Genomic DNA, 22,087 nt, shown 5'->3' with positions numbered 1-22,087 from the left:
AATCAATACGGAGTGGAGCACCGACATGAAAAATGGTCCGGGGCAAACCGCAGAGGAGAGCACATCGGAGAGAGCCCCCCACACCCACTTCTTTCCTGCAAGAGATACCACTCTCGAAATTAATATAACCTAATACACAACGTGAAGAGCCCAGACCCCACAATAAGAGGACAGAGCCTGGAGGCTAATACCCTGTTAAAGCAGTTTTATTTTATCTTTCATCTATCCTGCCTTCGTCTACACCCCCTCATAAAGCTTTATCAAAAGCTAATTATACTCAAAAACAATGAAATAACTCAGGATGGCAGCCTGCACAGAGTTTATTTTGTAGGAGCCTCTTGGCAAGAGTACCCCCACAAAAATTCTATTGTCACTTACCTATTAATGAAGACAAGTTTGCGTGCACTCCCTAGTCCATTTTAATTTATATTAATTCTCTGTCAGCCCTCGTTATGACCATTATTAAGCTGCACCCGGAAGCAAAACAAGGCTTTTGACCTGAGCAGGAGTCGAAATAAATCTCTCTCCATCATTTAGCGGCCGCGAACAGGCAAAATACCTCAACAAACAACCCGGCAGAGGAGGTATGTGAGGAGAATTTAGAGAAGCTGAAAATGATTGCAGAGTTTTTGAATACATTTAAAAGTTGGTGAGAAGAGCAGAACGAAGTGGAGTTTGACTTGTGTTGCAAACTGTCGTATTACGACTGATGCAAAGAGGACACGTTGACATGTCAATGGAGAAACAAATGGTTTAAACTATAGAACGAATTATGTCGCACGGTCCTGGTTTACAGCTGCACCTGAATAGACATCGTTCATGTTATTAACACCTGTAATGTTTTCATTATGACGAGCCAAAAAGTGAACTGACTTAATTCACTGGAAGGACGGAGACCTACCTTCTTTCAGCCCCGTGTTGGCACGATGGATGCCTCACTCATCCTGCATCCACTTGTGGTGGTTGTACAATTCCTCAGAAATTAGCACAACACATACTCAAGATACAATAAGGCATGAACAGAAGAGGCACTGTAATGGCAGTATGGGAACAAGACGGGGACACAAAGCACAAAAGTGGCGACAATGATGGGAAGTTCTAAATACAAGTTAACAGACCAAGGCTGCAATAACCCACACCTGGACCGTCTGTCATTGATGCTGAACCTGGACAACATATTGTTGGCAGATTAGCTGGTCTGAGATCAGCACCACTTTACTCATGTGGACACATGAAAAATGAAATGGAAACAAGTCAGAGATTGTTTTGTAGGTCATGTTGGTGCCAATGGCATGTTTTGTCCCCCAGTTATTTATGTAGGTATATCAATAATTCTCCCTTATCTAAATGTCAAATTTTGACATCAGTAACTCAAGAAACAAAAGCAGACAGAGATATCAATTTCTCCACCCGCAGTAGACTTAGTAGCGTTCTTTCTATGCTGTCGTAAACTGAATATCCAGATTTATTTTAAGACCCAGATCCCTAATGTTGTTGCCAATAAGGTCATGGATAATGTCCGCACCAGAAACTCTGCATCACAACACTTATTCTAATAGAATTAATGGGCAGCGATTGGTTGATGAGGCTGAAACAGCGCCATTCCAGTCAATTTAACTGAACCGTCATCGCTCTGTTAGCATTGCGATCACGTAAACTACAGAATACACCTCATAGCTCTCCGTGTTCACTCCCCAAAAACTCCAGGTTTTCACTGGGAAATATATTGGATGGTAATTGAAATTTCACCGGCCACCAAGACGAACCTCCGATGTTCATAGTCACCTTTCTGGCACACAAATGATCTGTTTTACCCCTTTTACTTCTACCAGTTCTAGGAAGAGGGAACCTACCGTTAAATGATCCATTCATTCTCTGTGGCTTTGTTGGCTCGTCCACAGCTCCCGGTCGGTGACGAGTGCCTCCTCTGCCATGTTCCTGTGTTTGTAGGGTTGTAACAGCAGCAACTGAATGTTATTGGTATTCTCTACCAATCTAACTGCCTGTCTGTCTCTGTGACTGGCATAAATATCTGCGCCGTCTACCCGGAGCTGACTGACCACCTGTCTGAACACCTGGTTGTGTCCAACGTCTCGTCTAACTGAATGAATATTGAATTTCCTAAATGTCTGAAAAGTTGACTGTCTGAATTTCCTCGCAGTGCGACTACCTGTCTGTCCGACTGCCTGACTCCCAGAATGCCTGAGTGTTTGACGGGTTGATTGTGCCCACCTGTCTCTCTTCCCCCTCGCTTGTTTCGATAGCTTTTTGCCTGCATGAGCCAGACAGTGAATCACATGAAGTGACAGGAAAATTGAGATGAAAGTAACAGCTGTTATTGATGGGGTTTTTCTTTTCGTTTTGTAAGTGATTAACACATGCTGCAATCACCCATCAAGTGTCAAAAAGAAAACATCAAAAAGCAAATTAAAATTAGCATCTGACAGAGCGTCTCCGAATACTCTGCATACGCCGCGCGGTTCGCTGCAAATCACTTTGTACTTTTTGTCCTTCGAGCCAAAGTCATTAACTGCTTCAAGTTTGCTGCGGATACGACTGGACTTTCAAGGTTAAAAGCTCCGTTCCTGTGTGATAATCAGAGCGAGGGGAACTGGCCACAGCTAGAGCTGAAATGGATCTCTTGCCAGGGAAAATTGCATGTGGTGCATTATTATTATTTTTTTTATTAGATCGAAAATTATTTGTAAAGCAGTTGCCGTGGGAGGCAACAGCAGAAAGAGTTTCTCACTGGGATAATGTGCAGCAGAGCTTCTTCCTCTGTGTGTTGTCTCTATAAATATTCAGATCCACAGTCCAGGGGTCATGTTGGCCGGTCGGAAAGCAGTGGTTAGTCAAACAGGGTTTTGCTGCCATGTTGCAAAAGGTTGACAGAGGTCATGTTGACTGAATGACCCTGTGGCCTGCCTCATTTCCTCTGCACATAATATTTGAAAGTATCCTCTATTTACTGTCTGTCATGCCTCCCTTTCCTAAACCCTCCATTTCTTCATCTCACCTTATTCGCCTAACATCCCTCAGTCGTTTCTCTTCATTGTTACTTATTTACCTGAATTACTCCCTTGCTCCCCCCCTAACCTCCACCTTTTTCTCTTCCTGACTTACTGTCATCCCTTTCAGGACTGACATCCTTTTAGCCCGACATCTCTTTGGGGTAGAATACATCCAAAAAAAAGAACCATGTGACATAAATAACCCTCGTGACACCTTGGTTGTTGTATAGACATAACAAAAGGCATATAGAGTAGGGGTCGACTGATATGGCTTTTTTAGGGCCGATACTGATTATTGGTAACCAAGGAGACCAAAAAAAACGATGAGAGACCGATACAGTTGCAGTAAAATATTTAATTCTGACACATTTTTTTCAAATGACTTTTAAATAAATGAATGCCGCCACTATGTATTCTTATTATGAAGGGAAACTGCAACTTGGGGTATTTATTGTGAAAACAAAGAAATCCTTTATTGAAGCATCAGCAGAATGTCTGATACATGGGGGGGGGGGGGGGGGGGGCTCCCAGTAGTGAGCTCTTTATTTTACCCTGTATTATATGGTATTAACTAAATGGTATTAGAGGTGGTGTTAGCTTAACAACATTTCTCTCTCATTCCCCTTTTGAAGCAGTTTATGGATCTGACAGGTTTTCATGGATTACAACTTCAATGAAAGGCTGTATTTCAGCCAGTTATCTGTTCCTATCCACGATATGTCGCTCTGTTTGCTTAATATCTGCTGCTGACCGTAAAAAAAATTAAAAAAAATGCCACTCTCTTCCTACATTCCTCCGTCTGTCTGTCCTTTGTTCCTCCCATCACTCAGCTTTTTTTCATCTCCACTATCCTCCTTCTGAAAGCGTTCAATTAGCCATCTGCTAGCCTGACCGGCAGCGGCGAGCGGCAGTGTGACCGGCCAGTTTGATGGAGTGACCTCTGGGATCAGGACAGGTGAACGGTCCGCAAATCAGCCGCTTTGGTTATTCCCTTAACCACTGCAGAGCAGCCAATTTACCACAGGGTTACCGCTGAACCTATTAACCTGTTAGCCCGCACGGCCACCGCTAGCAAATTGGATGCTGGAGGAAGGATGTAGTGTGCTGTTTTCTAATGGAAAATTGTGTAGTGTGTGTGCCCTTCAGGTGGAGCAAAATAAGATCGAGAGACGGTTTGTGTGCTTGTGATACATGATTACATGTGTTGCAGTGAACAAACTTGTAATCGGGAACATAATCCAGGAGGTTACACTTTCTTTTTTCAAACACCACTTCAGCCTCTTTTTCTCTCATGTCCTCACATAAAAAAGTTTGCCCACAGCTCTGGCCTTAACTGATGCTTTACATATATATATACATATATATATATATATGAATATAATATAAATCCAAACTCATTAGGCCATGGTCTTTTTTCAGCGTAACATAATGGGAAACACATTAAGTTACAAGGAAATATCTCCAACATGAATCAGTATATAGCCTGCAGAATTTACTTTTGTGTGTGTGTGTGTGTGTGTGTGTGTGTGTGTGTGTGTGTGTGTGTGTGTGTGTGTGTGTGATAACAAGGTCTGTCAGGACAGGCAGCAATTAGAGAACAGCTAGTACGCCCCACTGATTGCGCAATTAATTGTTTTTTTTTTCTCGGGATTGCATGTGCTTTCAGTTTTCCTTTCCATGTTTGGAGGATTATTTCAGTGTACCCACCTAATTACAATATTAAAGATAACTCCAAAATTCCCTAATGGCTTTACAAAGGTAGTGTAGTTATTATTACTATCAAGCATAGACTCATGTTATATGAGAAACCCACAGGACAGCTGGCTATAACAGCTCACACAGTTATAAGGTGAAACGTTATAGGCTACACCAACCATTTATAAAATATTCCTTAACAATTGCACTGAACTGAAAGGGCTCACAGCAGGGAGTCAAACCTACTGTTATGGAAATGACCGCAATAATGCAGGGAAGAAAAGAAAACGGCTCTCTCTGCTTTCTCCTGCTATAATACTGGAAATTGTAGAGCTACTGTGAACAATTTTAGCTCTACTCTGCACTTGGAGTCAATTACACTAAGCTACAATCCAATGGGATAAATGAGCCCAGAGAAGAAACGAGTGTCAGTGGAGGGATGGATGAAAGAAGGCATGGATCTGTTGGTTGTCTTCAGATCAGAGCTGTGTGAGATTTCACTGAATACCAGATTAGGTTTGTGTTCAGCAAAATGAAATCTTGCTGCTTCCCTGTTCTAACAAGGTCCTGGAGCGGGGCCAGAAATCTAGCTGCTCAAGCTGTGCGCACAAAAAGTTTTCAAGGCAATAAACTTGGTTTGTTTGGAGTAATGGGAAAAAAGAAGTGGGGAAAGTTCTTTATGAGCAGGGAGACAAAGACAAACAGCACCATCCACAGAGGCTCAGACTTCAAGGTAAAGTTAAACGCTAACCGTAAACTATTAAAGCTGCATTCCACCAATTTATACATTAAGACCAGTTTGCATTCATATTCTCATTGTTAGTGCGACTGACCTCTGAAAACAGTTGTAATGTCTTCTTTAGCTTAGTTTAGCATACAGACTGGAAGCAAGGGGTAACAGTTAGCCTGGGTCTGTCCAAAGGTAAAAAAAACAACAACGAATAAACACCTTATATCTTGTATGTTTAATTCCAACTAAAAGTAACACAACTTATAATGTGTGCAAAACATATGTTGGTTTAATGAGGGGTTATACTGTATGCCAAAGTATTCCTTGGCCTGAGACAGTAACTATCAGGAGGCAAAAAACTATTCCCAAAACCACAAATTGTTAATTTTACACTTTGTTCCTGGAGCCCGTCCTCACACCAAAAACGATAACATCTGTCGATTGTTGAAGAGTGTTAGAAAAACAAAAAAGTATTTATAGTTATTGATCCCTTTGGTGGTTACAGAAATTATCTATACTCAAAAAAACATCAACTCAACTTTTTTGAAATGCAAAACTTGATGACTACATTGCCTCAAAAAAAAATATCTAAATGACATGCAAAAAGGAGGTTGAAGTTAAAGCTATTAAAGCACGACTTTTACATATAAATGAATTTCTGTTAAACTCAAAGGGCTTGAATGCTTGAAAGTTTACACAAAGTTGATTAAGTCGATCACCACCAGAAAAATCTCTGAATTTCAGAGTGTGCAGTTTTTAAATCTGGTGTCTGGTGAGACATTCCCGCGCTGCTGGGTTAATGCATACTGAGCATGTGCACCAGAGACCTGCAGGCTGAGCCAGCTAACTTCCACTTGAATGGGGATAATATAATATAATCATGAAGCTCCTCTAGACGTTCCAAATGTTATCAAACCTAATTAATCAAATTTGAGCCATTTCACTGGTGTGTGCTGTGATGCCTTTAAGTTAATTTAGCCAGTATTGACAGTTTATCCGTTGTTTTAGTCATTCCAGTAACGACAAAGTAGTTCACTGCAGCTATGGCATAAATGTCGACCGGATTTTTGTAATTTCTCTCACTGGCAGAAGGGGGAGACAAAACTTAAGCACTGCAGGTTCAAAGTTTTAAGTTCACCTGTAGGAGAACTTCTACACTTCCTGAACACAACTCAAATCTCCTGATTCTCACTGTGTATCTCTAACCTTTAACCTCCCACATGCGGCGCAGAAATAGATCATTCTGCTTCCTTAGCATACTCTCATACATTTGCCGTCTTGGCAAGCCTCACTTATAGAGCGTCCTGTTTTATATATTGGTATATAATTCAGAGTGACTCTATCCACTCTCTGCATGTCATGAATCCATAAGTGTCTCTAATTTGGGATGGAGAAAGGAGCGCTGCAGCAAGGTGACCCCAGCTGTGTTCTTAATCATCAGCTGGTCTGGATGAGGTTAAGAATGGAAATTGGTTTGGCTCTGTAGTGAATCTATTATCATATCTCCTCACCCCAATCCACCCCTCCTCCTTTGTTTCTCATCTCTGTTCGACACCATTTTACATCTCACTTCCTGTCCTTGTCAGTCTGTCTCCTCTTTGTCATTCACTCTATCTTTTTCTCTGCATCTTTCTCTCTGTGATGTCAAAAACTACCTCAGCATATTGATAATGGGATTTATTTAAATAGCTCTTCTTAAAGCGAAGGACATTCTCTCTGACATCTGCAGTGATTATATTGAGTCATGTAGCTGATTCTCCCACTGGTCTGCATAATCCAGACACTTGCTGACCAAGAATCACTTCAGGCGGGGTTTTTTTGTTTTGTTTTTTTTAAAATCAGTCTCGCCTTCGTCTATCAGCTTTTGGCGACATGCTTCAAGTTTGGAAAGAAGGAATTCACTCAAGGCAGAAAATACTGCCATCCATTCACACAACTCGTAGACAATTCACACACAGTGGGAGGTTTCATTTCACTACAAACACTTGTTGGTTCATTAGAAGCCTGTCGGACTGACTGACTGACTGACTGCGCCTTGTTAGGCTGATTAAACCATCACGTCTAATGAGGAGCTGTATCACGGCTCAGTTCACAGCTGCTGTAAGCATCACAAAGATAGAGGATACACTGGAAGCATTCAAATTCCTCCGTTCTGCCTGCCATGTGAGCACGGAGCCCGGTAGCTGCCATCACGAGGAAAGTAAAGTGTCTGCAGAGCAACACAATCTCCTCCTTCATGTGCAGTGCTGCCTGATCATCACCAATAATTCTTTCAGGGAACATATTGATGAAAGTTTATGGTCAAACTCATCCCCTGAGTTTATACCGGTAGTTCATTCCACCACATATAAAAATGCAATTATTTTTTTAAAATCAATAAACCAATGCAATCAAGCAAACAACTAATTATAGCATGCGAGAGAAATCAGAAACTTGATGCAGCAGCTACAAAAAAAAAAAACATTTGAATTAAATAGCATTTTTAACCTCTGGGCTTGTGTTAATTTGTTCACACTGATTATCCGGCTTCCGCGCACACTAATTAATATAGTTGGTTAGAAATCATTTTTAAATCACCTTGATATGAAAAAATGTCAGATATGATCAGAGTTAGCAGCTACCGGTCTGAACCGATGTGATTTGGCATCAAGTAAGGAAAAGGCTTTCCATGTTTACAATGAAATTATGATGCACTCTCACCCAGACATACAGCATGTCGACCCCAACACCCAACCTCTACGTTGTGTGTTGTTGTGTTGTTGTGTGCTTCATCAGTGTATTGTTAGTGTTGTTTTATTTCTGTAGTGTATATTCTTAATATAAAACTCGATGAAGTTGTAGCAACACCAGAAATGATTGAGGAATCGAAACCGGAGTCTGAAAAGTTTGCGACGGTCAATTGCCGACACAGCACTGCACTTGGTTAACTTTGGGGGAGGATCTCTATTGTTTACAGCTTGGTGAGTTTCGGCGCCCAACATATGTCATATGGTGGTCAACGCCAATTGGTTAAAGGCTGCTCCAATAGTTTCATAATCAACCTGAGCTCTACGCCCACCAGGATACAACAACTGGAAAGGATTCCCCACGGAGCGACCCACACATTCACATCGTGAATCTGGGTCTGGTAATTACAGGCTAACGATTCAGGGCTGCAACTAATGATTGTTTCACTATCAGTTAACATGTTGATTATTTCTTACTTCTTGATTGATTAGTCATAGTCTATGGAAATCCCAAACACAAGGTGACATTCGAATGTTGTGTTTTCTTCAAATAAAAGTCTGTTTGCTTTGAATTATAATGATGAAAGGCTTCAGCTCTCTTATTTGAGAGACTTCCTTTTTTTTCTTCTTTTTTTTTTACCATTTTAGGTTGAAAACAAGTAAAAACCACAAACCAGACAAAGCACAATTTAGTGGCTGAATTATTGATTAATCAGCTAATCGTTTCTGCTTTGTCTAAATACGTGTTCCTGGCGATTCATTGACACAATACCCAACAGCCCAAAAGCCAAACAAGGACAGAAGGACGCAGCATTAAGATCCTGGGTGTTTGTTTTACTAACGAGGCCGTGGATGGCTGAGGAACAGACAACCTGGAGATTCATCACATCCATACAGCGTGTTTGTGCAGAGCCGGTTCCATCTGAAGGAGAAACGAGCAGCTCTGTCCAAACTGATGTTATCACATTAACATACACTTAAAAAAACAGAGAAGATATTCTCTGTTCTCGCTTCGTTTAGAAGTTTTGTTTTCCCCACAACATCACAGGAGCGTTCTCTAAAAGAACTCATTTCTCCGACTTGGCACTCCTGGATGTGTGATATTCACCTGAGAGGACATTTCGAGAGGCCTGTTAAAGTCCATGTCAGCAGCGCAGGGTTTCGCGAGGCAATTTTTGTCAGTGCAAGTTGGACAGGAAGTGCAGAGAAATGTTCATAGTGTCAAGTGGAGGCCAGATAAAACATTAACCTTTCATTGCCTGAGGACACCGAGTTCTGCAGGGTGAAAATGTTACAAACTAGAACCAAATGTGTCGGCGCACACAGTTAAGCCGTGGGTGTTGTTTGGTTTGAAAAAAACGTGTAGCTAAATTTAATTTATTTTATTTTGGATCCTCAGGGCTCGTGACCGTGAGTTCACCTGAAGCCTCATCGCTGACCCGCCAAGAATCCAGAAACTGCTTCAGATTTCTGGTTGTTTATTCAACACAACTGCCAGAAAGGATTTTCCGAGCACAGCTTTTTATCAGGCTGCAGTCCTGTGATAGCCAGCGAATCAATACTTGACCTGATGTTAATTGTTACAGTAAAATTATAGATTTGGCAGAGAGATCCTCAACCTAACCCAGCATCTGATAAAAGTAATGACCTGATAAAAATCTAACAGAAACGCAGTGTATTTGCTCACAACTTCAACAACCCTCCAGCAAAATAATGATTTGAAGTAACTGCTTAGAAAATGTTGTATTCTGTATAATATCAGTCAATTAATGGCTCATTGTAACTGTGAAACACCGTGATCTTTGTGAGTCCACTTGTGTTGATGCACCATGTTTGTTTATTATGTTATCATATGTTTCCACCGTAAACAACGGAATCAACAACTCGCTGGAAGTCCATTAATTTTCCACAGAGCTCGGTGAAACTCTGCCAACATGATGACACGCAACAGACTTGTTGGCCAAACTAGTTGGTCACAATGAGCAAAGCCACGCAAAAAAGCTAAGTAGTGAAAAGAAAGTGTGACTGAGCTGATAAATTTGCACTCAAATTTCAAATTGTTTTGATAAAGGCATGAAGGGTTGATCAAAAGATTTGGAAAAAGAAGATTTAGTGTTTGATAAAAAAAAAATAAAAAATTAATTTAGAAACATCTCTATCTTATATCATTGCTCTGTTCAATATATTTAAATGTTTTCACTGATGTGAATATGTGTCATCAAACGTGACGTGTAAAGTTGACACATTATGATTTTTGTTCTTTAAAAAAATCATGAATGTTAATACACCTGTTTATTTGCTAACAATACAATTTTAGGTCACAGTGCAAGTAATGAAACGCAGTAATATATAGATGACATAGATGAGCATCCATTACATTCAAGCCTTTGCCAAACGAGTTCAGATAAAGCTGATTAAGCCGCTCAATTTAATTCATTTAAATGAGACGAAATATTAGGAACACCTGTTAGTTCGACTGTATCACAAATGACTGTTTCCCCAATGAACAAATCAACAAGTCTCTCAATCAGATTGAATAAAAACTGAACATTATGAAAATAGGATTTATTGCTATGCTGTTGTGTACAACACTATGCCTCACCTGTCAGTGGTTTTAACGTTGTGGCTGATTGGTTGACGCTTTTACAGCATTTCAGCACTTAGACCTGCTTTGTAAGCAAAAAAGAAATGGAAATCTGAATTGTACAATATGGGACCCTTAAGTGCTCTCCAGTTTCTTCACTAAACCAAGTCTAATTTTGAGATTAAACATATACATTTAATCAAATTGTAATCAGGTCTAAGTTTTGATGTGTATATCTTTACATCTCACAGGCCACAGGTGATTGTTTTGACGTCATCAAATGACTACACCGCTTGTTTTGCTGCAACTTCTCCAAAAAAAACATGTCCAATATAAATGGACAAGAGGACGATTCCAGCCGGCTCACCACTTCCTAACTAACTCCCTTCATATCTTAGCAAACAGCTCAATGGTGGAGTCAAAATGGATCCTCAGTGCTTGATGTTAACGCCTCAAAATACATGAAAGGACATTTTTAAAAAGAAGCAACAAATGTTCCAAACTTCATAGCTGCAGACCACAGGGATGCAATCAGAGCCTCACACATCCCGTCACCACGCATTATAGCAACACAACAGAGGAGGAGTGTGAATGCACACTTGGCACAATTAACCCATTCATGCCTCAGCTACAGTACAACTGCTTCATTAAAGTGTTTGATCCAAAGGGGGGATAATTTGCCTGCGGCTAAGACGTCGTGGCAAAATAGCCATGGCAAAAAAAAAAAAAAAGAAAAAAAAAAAAAAAAGAAAAGAAAAGAAAAGCTTGAACGCATGCAGTCAGATAATGCAAACAGATGCTACAAGAAAGGCACAGCATCCAAACATCAGTTGTACACAATTTACTTGATTTCCTGCAACTGGATGATGTTTGGCGAATGAGTCAGTGAAGAGATATCAATAGGAGGAAATAACATGATTCACTGCTCTGTAATTAAGAGATTCAGTGAGATGAAAGGAGAAGATTTGCTCTTTGACACGGGTCACCCACAGAGAAACATAAATACTATCCAAATGTCATCAGGCGCACTGTATCTACAGAGCCTCATGTGAGACTGGTGCACAGTAAATTCATTATTTTTCATCTATTTTCATCCGGGCGTCATTATAACTGTGAAAAGGAATGTGACTCACCGAAAAAGAGAAATTGGAAAGTTAAAAGTCACAGTCGAGAAAAGTGTCGGATTTCTTTTTTTCTTTTTTTTTTCTTTTTTTTTTTCCCCTTCGCCTCTCAAAGAAAGGCTCTCCGGAACAAACAGAGCCTAATATTCATTTGTCGGAGCAGATTTCTCTGGTGATCAAACGGGACGATCACTTTATTATATATGACGAAGTGGTAGATTGAAAACTATCTGCTGCTTTATCTCTCCTCCTCGGACGCGGTGGCTGAAGCTATCAGAGCACAGATCAGTAATTACTGCAGGTTGTCAACAATTTATCACCGGGGTCCCACGGGCTCCTGCACACAGGCTGGATGTGATTGCACGCAAGCACGGCCGTGATCACGCTCACGCAAACACACACACACACACACACACACACACACACTCAAAAGTAGGGACACAAATGCGCTGGTTGGCACACAGATGCATTGAGCCTCAAAGACACAGTTGTCAGTGTGACAGTACATTACCTCTCTGTCCTCCGTGATAACGCCGAGTGCCTTGAGGAAGGTTTTGTATGGCTCTTTTAGAGAGACACACACACACACACACACACACACACACACACACACACACACACACACACACACACACACACACAAGTAGCAGCTATTCATTCTCTGAACTGTTTATGGACTGGGCAGCAAATTGGTTTCTATAAATACCTTGTTTTATATTCTATTAGTTTTCATTTTGCAGGTAAACAAACTTTTCTTGGCGCTATGCAACATTAACATAAAAGCCAATTAAACAAATTATGTTTTATGCATCGATTCATTTTTACAGATGCACATTTATTGACATTTAGCTTTTCTACTCAGTGAGCAAAATGCAGGCGTGATTATTTCTATATCGCCAATTGTCAGGATCTCATCAAAAAATATATTTCGTTGCAGTTGTTTAACAACACGGCAATCCATCATCACACAGCTAAGGTCACGGTGTAAGTCACTTCCCGTGCAGTTTACACCTCCCAGCACGCACACACAAAACGCACTCTTGATGCCTGCACGCAAATCCTCCATCACCGCGCTGCTAAATTTGATTTATGAAAAGTGACAACAGCATCGGTGTTTTTAATTATTGATAGGGAAGAGTCCGCTGAAGTCATCTCTCAATCCTCCCACAAAAGGTAATGGGGTTATTTGTTGTGGCGGAGGCCCTTTACACGTTGATTCATTTGACAACCGTCCCTTGTGTCAAGTGGAACAGCAACGGCAGGAAGATAAGGAGGCTATTCTCGGTGATCTGGTGACATTGACCTGCCTTACAGGAAGGTACTCACACACCTTCACAAACACAACCTCCACACACACACACACACACACACACACACACACACACACACACACACACACACACACACGTTTAAACTGATTTAATCTTCCAGCCAGTGTTACAAGTCCTCTTATTGAGATAGTGATAGTATTACAGGCGCTGAAGGTCAACAGGTGACCCCCTTTTAAACTGCATCGCATCTGGACTGAGTAAAAAAAAAAAAAAAATCACATTAAGAGGTTAAAAGAAAAGGTTAAGTGATCCTACTCACACTGTATCCCATGTAAAGCTGAAGGTCAACTACTTCTTGTTTATTTCTATCTTGAAATATAACTGTAAATGCAATTTTGCACGGTTGCACACTGTGTTTATCATTTAAGGCATCTGTCATGCTGCACAGGGGTAGGTAAGGCACGGCGCTTCAATCTGTGCTAATTACAACCCTCCTGTGAGGGAACACTGTACTCCGAAACCTTTTCACGGCTCCTTTTGCAGGACTGCAGGAGCCCAGAACAAATTAGTCTAATAGCTGGAAAGTGCCTTCTAAGCAGCGGCAGAGGTCAACCAGTTGGAAACGTGCTCAGCGACACTGGGACAAGGACAAAGCAGAATATGGCTCATGTCACTGCCTTTGGATCTGCCTGAAAGGTGCGTCTGAACAGTGGACAGATGCAAATGAGAGGCTGATCAGCATAACATCAAAGTGCTCATAAACTCTGTCCACACGTTTGAATTAAATGAGGTACAGTAGCGCTGAACCGGTGGCAGTGATTTTCTTTTGCTGTTGCTGCGGGGCTGCTCGGACATTGTTGGTCATCACAGTTTCATTTTCACTGCAACACACAGCAGTCATTATCTGTTCACCACAACAAGGAGACAAGTTCAACCCGAGCACTGGCCTTTCTACGGAAACACACCTCTGACTATGACATTGTCATGCCACAAACAGGACCTTCACACAAGCAGCAAGTAACACAAACACAAGTGTGTGTGCACACGTCAGCCTCACAGACACCCGGACTAATGAATCAACAGCACACCCCACAGACCTGATGGTAAATGAATGAGCAGCACATAGAGACAGAGTTTCTGCTTCATCCACCAAATGCATTCCATTTACAAAAAGCAACAGAGAGGGGAAAATCATGCAGTTACCATTAGACGTCTTCATCACAAAACAGTGTGTCTGTTATTGTAGTCGAGAGGGAAGGCAGAAATCATTTAGTCAGTGTCCAGGTCCTGTGATTTTTCTCAAACAAAAGTTCCTAGTTCCTGAGTCCCCACTGCTCCTTTTAAACATTTATCCAGCCAGCTTCTATTAAAAACGTTATCTGCTGATGCCCAAATGTCCGTGCAGGGTATTTTTTTAAGAACTACGTCCTTTTGGGAATGATTGCTAATATATGTAGCAATGCTAATGTCTTTAGCAGAAACGCAGGCAGGTCCTCTTCCTCCTGCTCAGGGACACATACTCCTCAACTGCGTTCGCTTTACGTTTTCTTTTTTAATCTAAAAACAATTGGTGTTTTTTTTTTTCTTTTCACAAATGTATTTCTAATTTTTTCAAATTAGAAATTACAAAATTCACTTCCAAAAAATTATAAATATACTAAGTCGATTTCTGGGCCCTTAATTACTGCTGGTACGCCCCTTAAGCTTCCTGGTACCTGGCCGACAGTAAGCAGTTTTAAAAGATAGAGTTGTTGATGTCAAATTAACATTATTGACATTATATGAAAAAACAGGTCTTTAAGTCCAGAAATTGTCCGGCCAGAGCATGCTTCTCATTTCTAGGCAGCTACTTGTCGGCTGAAATGATAGCTTTCACCTGCAGGTTTAGTTTTAGGGGAGGGATGTTGCTAACTTCCAGTCATCTTCTGCAGGTAGCGAAACCATCATACACTGCAACTCAGTATGATAAATTTGTCAATATTTTCTTCACATTAACTTTTCTCACCCATCTAGATATGAACAGTTCCCGTATTTTAATGTCATTCCAGCTTAAAAATCTCATTACGAGTGTGTTATACATGCGACACAAAGTAAACAGTTAAAGAGTAGCCATGAAATCCATCTCTGCATGTCTAAGATCACGCCGCTATCTATTTGTTTATCCTTCAGACTGCATCAGCAAACCAAATTATAACTCATATCTTTGTGCTTCAGGCTTCCCAATATTATTTCCAATCAGGGAGAGAATTATTTAGCAATGTGTGACTAGCGATCTGTTATATTTGTAGTTGGTGAGGCTGCATTACCAGCATAGGGAGGAGGGTACAGTGAGGACAAGATTAATTATTAATTGTGTAGTTATTTATATTGCATGTTCATATTTATCTAACCTGCTGAAATGCAAGCAGGCAGTGCTCTGCACTTATTTCTACGCTGTGACCATTACATGTCCGAACTAAAAATATTTTGCAGTCAGATCAGACTGTAATTTTAAAGTTTATTAAAGTTTTACAATTATCTCATAAGTTAGCATCATAAGCAAACTCCAATAATCTGCAGCAGCAGTGTTATCAAAACAGGATGTGAACGGAGCAGGTGATGATGATGATGATGATGATGATGATTCTCTGGCGGTTTGTCACAACCCAAATGTGAAAACAGCATACAGAGTTGTTTCAACCTTTAATTAATTTTGTGCTGACAGATAATTATTTGTGCCAGCACCTTTTCAAAAACTCCTGATTGTTTAATCAGATTTGTATTATGTAGCGTTATGATTACTTTTTGTTATTGCGTTGAAATGGTGTTTTTAGATGTTAATCAATCTATAAACAGTTCCCCTTTGGTCAACTTTTCCATTAAAGCCACAAAAACACAGCCACCAAGAATTATGACTTTTTGATCATTTTCAACTTTTATTGCGCTCGTTATTGTTGAAAAAACTGTCGGTGAAATCGATAAATGACCTTCCTGTAGTTTCTTAAAAATGTCATCACTGTTACAAAGACCAGACACTTCATTTCAGACAAACTTTCATTTAACTGCTAAGTAACATTGTCACTTGCCAACCAGTGCACTTATAAGTATAATATGAGATAGTTTAAAACATTTTAAAAAATGAAACAAAATTCAGAAGAAAACGAGCTAGCCCCGTTATGTCCCGTCTCGTAATACCAACCCGTATCTCTAGAGGCAATAGTGAGTCACTGTAATGATTTAGCTCAAACTGATCTGCTTTTTTTTTTTTTTTTTGTCAATCCATGACTTGCTTAACTGGGTTAAACTACTAACTACAGCGCAAGAATATGTTAGATTTGACTAAACTTTAAGAGCCCGACTGGGAGCACACTGGACTTTATAGTCAGTCACTATCGCCTCCTAACAAATAAAGTGGTATTACACAACAGTACTTATTTTCTACATATTGCACCATTAAACAATGACCACCAGAAAAATGTTGTTCATTCTGATGTTAATGCTCGTGAACCAAAACCGAAATTTTTTTTAAACTAAAATATAGATAAATTCTCACCTGATTTTTTTTTTTTTGCCATCAGCAATAACAGGCATCAGTATCACTCTGGAGAAGACCGTGGTTATATCTGCTGCTTCAACTAAATCTTGACACTTTCTAATTATTTCCTAGCTTTCTTCACACACTCATCTTTCAGTGCCTTCGGAGTTCAAAGATCCTTCTTCATCTGAAAATGCCAACGTGAAGAGTATTGTCACCAGCTGCTCTTTTTTCTCAGCGCATTTCCTATCAGGTCTCTCTCCCTCGCTGCCTCTCACGGCTTCGGCAGGCAGCCGAGCCAGATTTATACACCAGGTCAGGACTAATGAGTGGGTTTGGAACATTTTCTCATATTTATCAAGATGAACCTGCTGATCTCCTGCTACTCCGACCTTCTCCCTCATTCAGTTTGTTGTCTCAAGTTTGAGAGGGATTCGTGACTGAGCTCGCTCTCAGTCAAACTGCCTCAAACTTCAGACTTTAAACATCACAGGAGTTTTTGAAAGGTTATATGTAAAAACGAAGGGCATCCCGAAGACTCAGTTGACCTCGGACACCTTCTACATCCAGCCTGAACATTTTGTGAACCCACTTTGGTTTCTGTTCCAATAATAATCATAATTTTCTGCAGCAACTTTAAACTTTAGTAATAGCCACTGTGTAGTGATAAATAATAAACATAAATTTCAAGCTTCTCAGCCTGCTTTAAGACATTTTACTGCGACTAAATGTCTCTCTACCCCGTTTGGTAAAGACCTACAAACCCCCTTTTTCCCATCAAATGAATCACACGATTGTGTTTCACCAGCAGTCGTGAGGAGGAGACATCATTGACTTTGAACCACTAAATATGGGATATAACTGGCCTAATATGGAAATCTCGTAAAACGTTTCACTGGGGGCAGCAGAATTTGGGGGCTAGATGCGAACATCAGTTCTTGCAATTGGAAGGTAATGGAGGATATATCTCCCCACATCTCGGGCAAACAAAGGGATTTGCTTTCACTGAAAATCTTTCCGACCTTGTTTGGAGCCCATTTGGAGGTGAAAATTCACCACGCTTCACTCTCAGAAGTCAAATTTACCCCAACTCCCTCGATAATTTCTTCCGATCCATTACCCAGCATGCTGATGTGTTGTGCTGTTTGTAGCTACCGTGCAACTGTGTCTGCTGCAAAACATACAATCAACCGGAGGCAGACCGAACAGACGCCGAAGAATTTATTTGGTAAACAGGGTGTTATTTGATTTCCTGTTGTGCCGCCGCGTACAGTCGTGGAAAACGACACTGTGTTCATTAGTTTATGTGCATTAGCAAAGGAATCTAATGGTTTATGCATACGAGGCCAACAGCGGAGGGCTTGGATGATTTAGGATGATGCTCATTTTATGGAAATCAAAGCAAGAAATAAGAATAGTTCCCATAACGCACAGACGCCTGCCCTCCTTCCAGCTTTTCGTCCCACAGTTGTCTCTGTCAAGACAGCTCTGTACCTTCCTCGCTCTCCCTCAATCCTCCTTCACCTCCCCTCCATCCCGTTCTCTTGTTGCTGTCAGAATGCATTAGGACGACGCTAACGAGTGACTTAAATTAGGATCCCCCGCAGTCCTATCCAGGTGTGGGTAATGAGGTGGGAAGGCAGGAGAATGAGGCTCCTCCTCCTCTCTTTCACTCACTAAACAAAGGAAAAATATATTTTACTGTACTACAGCAACAATTCAAAGCATTCCCCGACGTCCCTTAAGGTGGAACAAGGTTATGTTGTGGTAATATGACACATAAAATGAGCCTAAGTGAGTGAGAGACACACAATTTTGGACATAAACCGATAAACAGCACACGCACTGACACCGCTGGATCCGTGACAAGCGTTATTTGTTATGTATTGCTGTGGATTTATGGAAACTAGCACCCAAATGCTCCGACGCAGACAAGCTTAATGATATGGAAATTGAAGTCGTAAGTTCGTGAAATGCAGTCATGAGTTCTCCTCTCAAGGCCATCAGTTAGATCTGAGCTCCGGCGGCTGATGGGCTGTGATCTGTTATCGTCCCTGTGGCCTGGCCTCTCACAGACAGGCTAAATAGGTGGTCTCCCTCCACTGGAGGTGGAAATGAATCTGGCCTCAGATCCTCTCTCCTTTTCTGCTCCCTCTAACACCCTGCTTGTCTCCCCGTCTACATATCTAGGCCATCTTACTTTGTTTGACGTGATGGCTGCAAACAGCAGATGTGTGTGCGTGTGTGTGCGTGTGCGTGTGTGTGTGTGTGTGTGTGTGTGTGTGTGTGTGTGTGTGTGTGTGTGTGTGCGCGTGTGTGTGCGTGTGCGTGTGTGTGTGTGTGTGTGTGTACCTGTGAGTCGAAGCCTCAACTTTCCAAAACTACAGAATGATCAACTGCAGCACGGTTTTATTGAATCCAATTACCTTCCATTCTTTCTCCAGCCGATCTAATGGTCTGAAGCAGCAGAGTCAGCTAAACATTCAGGGACTCACATTTTTCCTGCTCTTCATCACTTGTCCATCAAGCCGCTATGACTTATCAGGAACAACAGAGGCCTTGACAGAGTGACACAGTCACAAATGATGGCCATGATCTGCCTTGTATGAAAGTTTTGAGAAAACTAATCTTATTACCATCTCTCCTCCTCGCTGCCTCAGCAGGTTTCTGGTCCAGGAGCTTTTCCACTGTTTGAGTTACAGTGGGAGAAGCACAGCCACGGATCTGGACTTTCCATATATACATGTAATAAGGTTCAGTGGTTGTCTTGTCTGTCTGCTGGGTTGTTAAGCTGTCACTCCAGACATATACACAGCTTCGCCTCTCGGCCTCTGCACTCTTTTATTAAACCCTTTAGCGGGAGGAGGATAATAATGTTAAGTCAACCTGGTGGGTATCGCTCACAATAAAGCAGATGTCAGAGCGGTGGACAAACCCTGAGTCGGAAAGAAGCTGCTGAGAATAGCCAGAGTTAGAATTACCCACAGAACACACATGAACTTGTTACTGACAGTCAAATATGCATTTCAAGAAAGTTGCGGTTCTGGATTCGTCCCTGTAAAACTATAGTTAAGCCTTAGAAATGCTTTGGAACTTAATTTACTTTTACTTTATTGAATTCCACTGTAAACATGCTGTAACTCTTTTCCAATGACATATCAGATCATCTATGTTCACATAAAGTCTGCAGCTCGATCCAGGAAATGTTTCGCTTAGCATAACAGACTGCAAGCAGCTAGCCCGTTCTCTCCAGCACACATGTCAAATCTTCTTTGTTTGATGTGACTGTAACAGAACATCACATGTATAACTCCACTGTCCATGAATGCAATAAAGAAGTCAAATTTTGTGTCCCACATGCTCCTCTCCCAGAAACTAAATGCTGCTAATGGCTGCGAAACCAGTTCATGCAAGATATTCCCCGACAGTAGGTTGTTTGGTTCAGCATTATATTGATGTGTCTTCTGTATTAATTTTAGATTTGTATTCATTTATATTCATATACTAGAATTTGTTTCTAGTTGTATTTAAAAGTCAATTTTTTAATATATATATATTTTCATATTTCTATAGTTTAATGATTGTTTATTTGTGTCGTTTCACATGTCGCAATAAAAATGTTTTAAAAATCAGTTTGCCCAGGAAGCCATACAAGCCAGAACCACCCGGGTCCACAAGAAAAAGAATATATCTGTTTCAAGACCAAACTTTCATTTACATTTTTGTATTATTTGTCCCTAAAACGTCTCGATGGACTTTCCTCGCTCACAGGAAACAAGGCTACAGAAGATACCTGCCACTAAGTGGTAAAATGAATGTTTGGACGATTGGGAAAAGCTCTCTCGTTCACGTAACTGTGATCTCCACAACAAAATGCAGACTTTGAAAGTCTGACTTCACTAAATAAATGTGACAAACAACAACAAGATCCATCACACATTACAAGCGGAGCTGTCTTGCCACAGTCTCTTTGGAAGCTGATTGGACAGATTGGACAGATTGGACGCGCTCCAGCATGTTGTTGTGAAGCAGACTGGTCCCCAGTAGCACCTGGTGCTTTGTCTCCACTTTAAACAGCTTCCGTCTTCGTAGCTGGCTCCCTTCCTGACACAAAACTCCCCCGTGGAAAAGAGAGAAGTGAATTGGTGTCTGCCTTCCTCTCAGGTACACCCTTCATCGCCCCCTCCTCCTCCTCCTCCTCCTCCTCCTCGCCTCTCCTCCTTCCTCCTTCCTCCTCTTCCACTCTCCTGCAATCCGCTGCCCACTCGAGCAGCTGTCAAGGTGAGTCGGTTTTACATGGTGAGGCTCCAATGCCCTTGTCCAATTTCACTTTAGAGTGAAGCTGGGCTGAACATGCCAATCCTGATATTACCAAACAAATTAAATCACGCGGTTGGGCGCAGAGGAGGGGGAGAGTGCAGAGGATGCTGGGATGAATGAGAGGAGGACGTGGGAACAGTTGTCAACCGAGCCGAGCCTGGTCCGATCTGGACGTCCTGGGAGGAGGGTTCCTTAATTGGCTTGGGATGGAGGGGAGCACCGGGGGGGGGGGGGGGGGGGGGGGGGGGGGACCGTTCGGTTGGCGCTGGCCGGGTCCATGATAAAACCATGATGGCCAACAATTAAAGGCCTAATCAGAGATAAAGCAGCCACAGGAGGTACACTTCAACTCAGAGCCCCCGCCAGTCATGCTGAAAGAAAAACATCTGCCTAATTTAGGTGATGTAACTTTGTATTTCTGGGCATGACGCGGGGTTTGGTTTGGCTAATTTGCCTCTTTCCAAGGTTTAGATTGCAGGTGACCATTTGTTCACATAGCTGAGCTCCACCCAAACCAGCTGAATAAGCTTCTTTTATGTGAACATTAACCAACTGACACTCAACAAATACATGCCTGCGCTCTGCTCTACGGCCATGCCAGCGTGCTCAAAATGACAAATGCTAATGTCGTGCTAGTAACTCCGCAGCGTTAACTAGAGACGGACTGCTTCTTAAGACAACTTACTTTTGGGCTGCGGGTTAAGAAGAGCACGGGGACAGCTTCCTCTAGTCAACTGCTTCTTTTAATATCCACTCTCGCCACAACTGCAGGTGCATGACCTCATCACCTTTTAGCATATCGGTCCGTCCAATCAAGATCCACATTACAGTTAAGGTGCGCCCCAGAACAATCACAAAATAAATCACGCGATAAATAAATCATCTGACATGCTGAAGTTTACAAGGCTCATTATGTTAGCACGTTAACATTAGCCCAAAACACAAAGCACAGCGGAGGTTTTGCAGGACCGCTGGAAGTTTAGACTGAACAATTACGGTAGTAAAGTGAGGAAGAGATAACCAAAGTGGTAACTAATTTATATTCTGGGGGACATGGACATCTTCCCCAAATTGCATGGCTAATATCTGAATGACATGTTACCTGAAACCCAAAA

The sequence above is a fragment of the Embiotoca jacksoni genome, unplaced genomic scaffold (genome assembly GCF_022577435.1).
Source record: "Embiotoca jacksoni isolate LCO1_2020_lvr unplaced genomic scaffold, fEmbJac1.0.p SCAF_20, whole genome shotgun sequence".
NCBI classification, from domain to species: Eukaryota; Metazoa; Chordata; class Actinopteri; family Embiotocidae; genus Embiotoca; species Embiotoca jacksoni.
This window is presented reverse-complemented; position numbering follows the sequence as displayed.